Source organism: Bubalus bubalis, chromosome 11, assembly GCF_019923935.1.
Source record: "Bubalus bubalis isolate 160015118507 breed Murrah chromosome 11, NDDB_SH_1, whole genome shotgun sequence".
In the NCBI taxonomy this organism is placed as follows: domain Eukaryota; kingdom Metazoa; phylum Chordata; class Mammalia; order Artiodactyla; family Bovidae; genus Bubalus; species Bubalus bubalis.
The window spans coordinates 77,358,127-77,366,543 of NC_059167.1; positions in this window are offsets into that span (position 1 = coordinate 77,358,127).

Here is an 8,417-nt window from a genome sequence, read left to right on the forward strand (position 1 = left end):
AGCATATTGGGCACTTAACAACCTGGGGAATTCATCTTTCAGTGTCATATCTTTTTGCATTTTTGTACTGTTCATGGGGTTCTCAAGGCAAGAATGCTGAAGTGGTTTGCCATTCTCTTCTCCAGTAATGGTTGGAATAGATGACCTTTAATTTATTCTCCAACATTAAGATTTGGTTTCTCAGCAGTGCAGGTTTTGTTCTTTGACTGCTCTGGGTCTTCGTTGCTGCACATGGGCTTTCTCTGCTTGAAGAGAGTAGGGGCTACTCTGTAGTTCTGGTGCATGGGCTTCTCATTGAGATGGCTTCTCTTGTTGTGAAACACAGGCTCTAGGGTGCTCAGGCTTCAGTAGTTGCAGCTTGCAAGCTCCATAGCACAGTCTCAATAGTTGTGGCTCACAGGCTTAGTTGCCCCATGGCATGTGGGATCTTCCTGGACCAAGGATTGAATAATGTTCCTTACATTGCAAGACAGATTCTTAATCACTGGACTAGCAGGGAAACCCCAGTGATGGTTTTTTAAATGGACCCACCCATAAGCTGGTGTCTTAGGCAGTAAAGAATCTGCCTGCAATGTAGGAGACGCAGGTTCAATCCCTGGGTTGGGAAGATCCCCTGGAAAAGGGAAAGGCTACCCACTCCAGTATTCTGGCCTGGAGAATTCCCTGGACTTTGTAGACCATGGTGGGGTCTCAAAGAGTCGGACACAACTGAGTGACTTTCACTTGCAAGGATGGTGATGATGACAGCAGTGCCTCAGTGATGGGCAAGGTGGGAGTCGGGACTGTTTTTTGCACACATTAGTGAAAAGTCAGAACAATCAAAACTCCAGTGAGAAGTTAAAGCCATGTCATGTCAAAATAGCTAAGTCAAAACATCTCACTTTGGCACATATGTTTCTTACTTTTATGCCTTATTCAAGCAGTGGTAAGTCCTAGCCCCAAATTGCTAACTGGTACTGATTCTTCAAGACTCAGTTTAGTCTTCACCTACTTTGGGAAGCTTCCCTGACTTCTCTCCTCACTACCAGGTGCTTTTACAGTGCTCTACACATAATTCTATACTTATTATGAACGGGATCAGAAGACTTCACCCCAAAATGTGTCACATTGGCATGGAGATTGTCTTGATTAGAAGGCAAATAAGCAACACACTCAGAAAGAGCTCTTTGCCCTCCCTCTAATAAAAGTGGAATATAAATTTCCCTTTGTAAAGGTCATCCCCCTCCTATCTCTCATAGTGGGAGGAAGAAGAGCAACCATTACACGGCAGACAGAGTCAGCACCATCATGAATGTACACAAACAACCTTACTAAAATCACCATTATCTTTTATCAGTTTTCCCCGTATATTTAGTTTCCTGAAATCTATCACTCCTAGAGGCCTAAAATGCTTCTCCTTTGTCTTGTCACTTCTCCACAGTTTATCACCCTTTGTTAAAATAGTATATAATCCCCTGTGTCTAAGCACCTCTTTGATCCATCATTTCTTTTCTATGAAGAGCCTCTGTATATATAAAAATTGAAATATTAACAAGTGAAGTGTATATGCCTTTTTTCCTGTTAATTTGACTTTTATCAATTTAATTTGCAAGCTCCAGCTACTAAACCAAGAAGGTAGAGAAGTTTTTTCTTCCCCCAAAAATTAAATTATCATTTATGTGCCCACCTTTGAAGCAGGAACTGTTTTATTCATCTTTATAAGCCCAGAACCTAGCTAAGGGAATGGCATACAGGAGACATTCAATACACGTTGACTGACTGAATGAATAAATAAATACACTAAGTCTGAAGGAACTTCAACATAGAAACTCCTATGCAACATTCTGACAGTCATTCAGTCTCTGCTAAAACATTAACAGTAACGGTCACTAGAGAAAATCACTCAATCATGGCAGCTGGTTCCGCAACAAATTCCTGATCTCAAACTGCAGCTATATCCTAAAAGCAACTCCGTATATTAATACTACTATTGGCAGTTCTCAGTTTCCACAGCTGCTACTTCAAGTTTTTTGTCTTGTTTTGTTTTCAATAGTTATTCTAAAGTGCATCTATAAGAATAAACAAATGATAATGAAAGAACGAGAAGGCAGGAAAGAAGAAAAAGAAAGAAGAGAGAAAGGGTTTCTAACAAGAGTAATAAGGTGAGACTTGGTCTATCAGCTATTAATGTATAAGATGAAAAATTAAAACACTATGGTATTGACATCAGAATAGATAGATAGATGAATGGAATAGAATAGAGTCAAAAGAAGAGCTCAAGTATATATAAGATGTAATAAATTTTAGTAGTACTATTTCTTATCAGTTAATCATGAACTAAAATCCATTTATTATATTGGAATAACTGCATAACTGTACCAAGTTATACTTCTATCATATACCATACACCAAAATAAATTCTAGACATAAATGGAAAAAATCAAAATCATAAAAATATGAGAAGAAATATAGATAATTATTTATATAACCCAGGTCAAATGAGAGCTTTTAGATATAACATTAATAACAGAAACTGCAAATAAAGCTAGTGGAGGTGATGAACAAAGCTAGTGTAGGTGATGGCATTCCAGCAAAGCTATTTCAAATCCTAAAAGATGATGCTGTTATAGTGCTGCACTAAATATGCCAGCAAATTTGGAAAATGCATCAGTGGCCACAGGATTGGAAAAGGTCAGTTTTCATTCCAATCCTAAAGAAGGGCAGTGCCAAAGAATGTTCAAACTACCACACAAGTGCATTCATTTCACATGCTAGCAAAGTAGTGCTCAAAATCCTTCAAACTAGGCTTCAACAGTATGTGAACTGAGAACTTCCAGATGTACAACTTGCATACAGAAAAGGCAGAGGAACCTGAAATCAAATTGCCAACATCCTTTGGATCATAGAAAATACTAGAGAATTCCAGAAGAACATCTATTTCCACTTCATTGACTACATGCTAAAGCCTTTGACTGTGTGGATCACAACAAACTGTGGAAAATTCTTAAAGAGATGGGAATACCAGACCACCTTACCTGCCTTCTGAAAAACCTGTATGCAGGTCAAGAAGCAACAGTTAGAACTGGACATGGAAAAATGGACTGGTTAAAAATTGGAAAATGAGTATATCAAGGCTGTATATTGTCACCCTGCTTATTTAACTTATATGCAGAGTACATCATGCAAAATGCTGGGCTGGATGAAGCACAGCTGGAATCAAAATTGTGAGGAGAAATATCCATAGCCTCAGATATGCAGATGATACCACCCTTATGGCAGAAGAGGAACTAAAGAGCTTCTTGATGAAGGTGAAAGAGAAGAGTGAAAAAGCTGGCTTAAAACTCAACATTTAAAAAACTAAGATCATGGTATCTGGTCCCATCACTTCATGGCAAATAGATGGGGAAACAATGGAAACAGTAAGAGACTTTATTTTGGGGGGCTCCAAAATCACTGCAGATGGTAACTGCAGCCATGAAATTAAAAGACGCTTGCTCCTTGGAAGAAAAGCAATGACAAACCTGGACAGTTTAAAAAGCAGGGATTATTAAAAAGCAGGGATATTACTTTGCCTACAAAGGTCTGTATAATCAAAGCTGTGGTTTTTCCAGTGGTCATGTACAGATATGAGAGCTGGACAATAAAACAGGCTGAGTGCGGAAGAATTGATGCCTTCAGATTGTGTTGTTGGAGAAGACTCTTGAGAGTCTCTTGAACAGCAAGGAAATCAAACCAGTCAATCCTAAAGGAAATTAACCTTGAATATTCACTGGAAGGACTGATGCTGAACCTGAAGCTCCAATACTTTGGCCACCTGATGCAAAGAGCTGACTCATTGGAAAAGACCCTGATACTGGGCAACATTGAAGGCAGGAGGAGAAGGGGACAGCAGAGGATAAGATGGTTGGATGGCATCACCAATTCAATGCCCATGAGTTTGCGCCAACTCCCGGAGATGGTGAAGGACAGGGAAGCCTGGCATGTTGCTGCCCATGGGGTCATAAAGAGTTGGACACTACTGAGTGACTGAACAACAAAGTAGAAACTGAAAGGAAAAAGATTGATTTTACATTAAAAATTTTAAGCTTTCTATCAAAAAAATTGCAATAAGTAAAGGTAAAGTTCAAATGTAAAGTTAAAAGATGACAGAATAACATAAAACTAAAAGATGGTTAGTATCAGTACTGAATCTTTTCTTTTTTAATATTTATTTTTCTTTATTATTTGGTTGCTCTGGGTCTTAGTTGTGACATGTGGGATCTAGATCCCTCACCAGGGTTCAAACCCCGGCCCCCTGCATTGTGAGTGTGGAGTCTTAGCCACTGGGCCATCAGGGAAGTCCCTGAATCTTTTCTTACAGAGAAATTGATAGACAAAAGAGCCAATTTACCAAACAAAGAAATACAGTAAAGAAACTTAAATGGCCAATAAATTCAGTTTATTTATTTATCTATTTTTTGGCTGCACTGCTCAGCATGTGAGATCTTAGTTCCCCAACCTGTGCCCCCCTGCAATGGAAGCGAAGAATCTTAACCACTGGACTGCCAGCTGCTGCTGCTGCTAAGTCACTTCAGTCGTGTCCGACTCTGTGTGACCCCATAGACTGCAGCCTACCAGGCTCCTCTGTCCATGGGATTTTCCAGGCAAGAGTACTGGAGTGGGTTGCCATTGCCAGGGAAGTCCCTAAATAGATGCAATTTAAAACAATAAGATGCTATTTTGTGTCAATCATATTGTTACTTTTAAATGCATAAAACCCATCATTGATGAGTGTGTAAGGAAATAGGCATGCTCTTATTTCTCTGATAGGACTGTAAATTGGTAAACTGTAATGGAAAGCAACTTAACATCTTGTACATACAGATTAAAAATTGCCTACCCTTGGGAATTCTCTGGTGGTCCAGTGGTTAGGGCTCTGCACTTTTACTGCAGGAAGCACAGGTTTGATCCCTGGTCAAGAAGCTAAAATCCTGCATGCTGCATGGCTTGGCCAAAAAAAAAAAAAAAATTGGCTACCCTTAACCCGGCAATTCCGTATCTAGGAATTTTTTACAGAAATACTTTTGGACATATGTAAGGAGTTACCTACTGAAATGTTCAGTACATCATTAATTTTTAAAGTGCAAGCAGTTTTAAATATCTAACAATTCGGTGTGTGTGTTAGTTGCTCAGTTGTGTGTAATTCTTTGCAACCCCAGGGACTGTAGCCCGCCAGGCTCCTTGATCCCTGGGATTTCCCAGGTAAGAACGCTGGAGTGGGTTGCCATTTCCTTCTCCAGGGGATCTTCCCAACCCAGGGATTGAACCCAGGTCTTCAACATTGTAAGCAGACTCTTTACCATCTGAGCCACCAGAGAAACAATACGGTTGTTGATTTTTATTTTATTATTATTATTTTAAAATTTTACTCCACACCCATGCCCCCTGCAGTGGAAGCACAGAGTCCTAACCATCAGACTGCCAGGGAAGTCCTCGTTGATTTTTAAAGTATAATAAACCTAGAGATTGAAATGTCATACTATATTACACTGGTATAAAAAGAGTAAAAGAGGCCCATGGTATATTCCTAAGTAAAAAAATTTTTTCATCATTACATCCAATTAAAAAATGGCAAAAGACTTGAATAAAAAAGTCTTTTGCCATTTTTCTCCAAAAAATTTGCAAATGGCCAATAATCACATGAAAATTATGTCAAGCATCATTAGTCATTAGGGAAATACAATTCAAAACCAAAATGAGAGCTATAAGAACAACAACAACAAACGGAAAATAACAAGTGTTGGCACAGATGTGGAGGAATTGGATCTCTCATGTATTGCTGGTAGGAGCATAAATGCTGCTTTGGAAAATAGGTTGGCATTTCCTCAATAGGTGGGCATTTCCTCAATAGGTGAGACATAGAATTACTATACGAGCCAGCAAATCTTATCTTATGCATTTACTAAACAGGTATTCAAACAAAGATTTAGATATAAATATTCATAGAGAAAGGATGGAAACAACTCAAATGACCATCAACTGATAAATGAATACATAAGATGTGGTATATCCATATAATGGAACACTTATTCCACTATGCTACAACATTGATGAACTCTGCAAATACTGTACTAAATGCAAGAAGCCAGACACAAAAGGCCACATATTGTGTGATTCCATTTATCTGAAATATCTAGACTAGGCAAATCCACGGAAACAAAAGGCATATTAATGGTTGCCATGGGCTAGGAAGAAAGAATGGGGCAAGACTGCAAAATGGCTCTGGGGTTTCCTTTTGTGATGCTGAAAGTGTTCTGGAACTAGATAGTGGTAATGATTGCAGAACACTATGAATGTATTAAATGCCACTGAATTGTATACTTTAAAATAGTTAAAATAGTGAAATGTATGTTATGTGAATTTTACCACAATAAAAAAGCACATTACAAAACAGTAGGTATAGTTGGTTTTGTTTTTCTGAAGTATATGCATAGGAAAAAATGTGTAGAAGGATAGGGACTCCTCTGGTGGTCCAGTGGTTAAGAATTGCCTTCCAGTGCAGGGGATGCAGGTCTGATCCCTAAACAGTTTCTGATCAGTCTCTTTCAGTCTTGCCTAACTCTGTGACTCCATGGAGCCTGCCAGGCTCCTCTGTCCTTCACTATCTCCCTGAGATTGCTCAAACTTATGTCCATTGAGTCGGTGATGCCATCCAACCATCTCATCCTTTGTTACCCCCTTCCCCTCCTGCCCTCAATCTTTCCCAGCATCAAGGTCTTTTCGAATGAGTCAGCTCTTCACATTAGATGGCCAAAGTATTGGAGCTTCAGCTTCAGCATCAGTCCTCTCAAGGAATGTTCAGGGTTGATTTCCCTTAGGATTGGCTGGTTTGATCTCGTTGTAGTTCAAGGGACTCTCAAGAGTCTTCTCCAGCCCTACGGTTCAAAAACATCAATTCTTCAGCACTCAGCCTTCCTTATTATCTGGCTCTCATATCCATACATGACTACTGGAAAAACTGTAGCTTATACACACACACACATAATCTGGGTTTTAAATATTATTTTAAAATTTTCCTGGAGGATACATGAGCATCGTGTAGTGTGAGAAGCTCCCTTTGTCTCACACCTTCAATTTACAACTAGTGAAACATCCCTGACTCAAGAAAAGCTCCCTACCCAACACACCAGGATGCTAGAGAGATCCATACATCTGTACATGTGAAGGTGGGTGTGGATTGGAACACAGAGGAGGTGGAAGGTGGGGAAACAGCCTAGGCAGTGCCCAGGATCCCAGCCCCTTGGTCACAGTAGCTGAGCCCAGCAAACAGCGGAGCAGGAGGAGAGGCAGCAGACACAACTTCAACATCTCTGCTGCACAGGAAACAGGTCAGCGGCACTGGCGGGGCCGAGACAGTCCCTCCAGCTGTGGTGACGCCTACAGCTCACCGTGCTCCCCTGCCCTTGCCTACTGCAGCAGTTACTGCAAGCCAGACAACCCCAGGCATGGTGGAGGTGTCCCTGACCCTGGCTCCCCCAGCTCTTCCCCTCCTCTCTCATCATGGTGGCAATGCTTGCAACCCAGACAACTTCGGACAAAACAAAGGTTCCCGCCGCCCCAGTGCCCCTGGTGGTGACACCAGCAACACCAGTGTTACTAGCAGCAGCAAGGCACTAGGAACCCCAGAGGCATAGGCAGCTATGATAAGGGCAGCAGTGACACCTTTGGCAAAAGTAATGGAAGATGGAAAGTGCTAATTCTCAAATCTGGGCAGCAGCTCTGGTAAGAGAAACCAAAAACTTGTGCTATAGCACCACCTACCGATAAGCAAAAGAAAGGCCTTCTAGTGACCGGTCTGTTAAATTGTTAAAAGTAAACAAAACTACTTAAATAAGAAAAGTGTTCACTATTTCCAATGCGCTGGCAGAGGATCGGTTCATCAAGCATCATAAAAAAACATAACACAGTATCAAAAAAAGATAATGACAAGTCCATAGAACTGAAACAAAATTACAGAAGACTTCTAATCCAACTGTTAAAGAATTCAAAAATAGCTGTCATGAAGAAATTAAATGAGCTACAAGAAAATACAGAAAACAGCTCAATGAGCTCAGGAATAGAATCAATGAACAGAAGGAGTATTTTACCGAAGAGAATGAAACTCTAAAAAAGAACCAAGTAGAAATTGTGGAGATGAAGGGCTCAATAAATGAGATGAAGAATGCATTAGAAAGCACTGAAAACAGAGGCCATATAGAAGAGATAATTCAGACTCAAAGATGGAAATCTAGAAATGATTCATGTAGAAGAGGAGATAATAAAACTAAGTTTTGTTTTATTTTCAATGAAGAAACTATGAGAACTATCTACATTAGGAAAGGCAACATAAAGATAATGGATATCCCAGAAGAAAGGAGGAAGAGGGAGCAATTTAAAGAAATAATAAGTATTATTTAAAG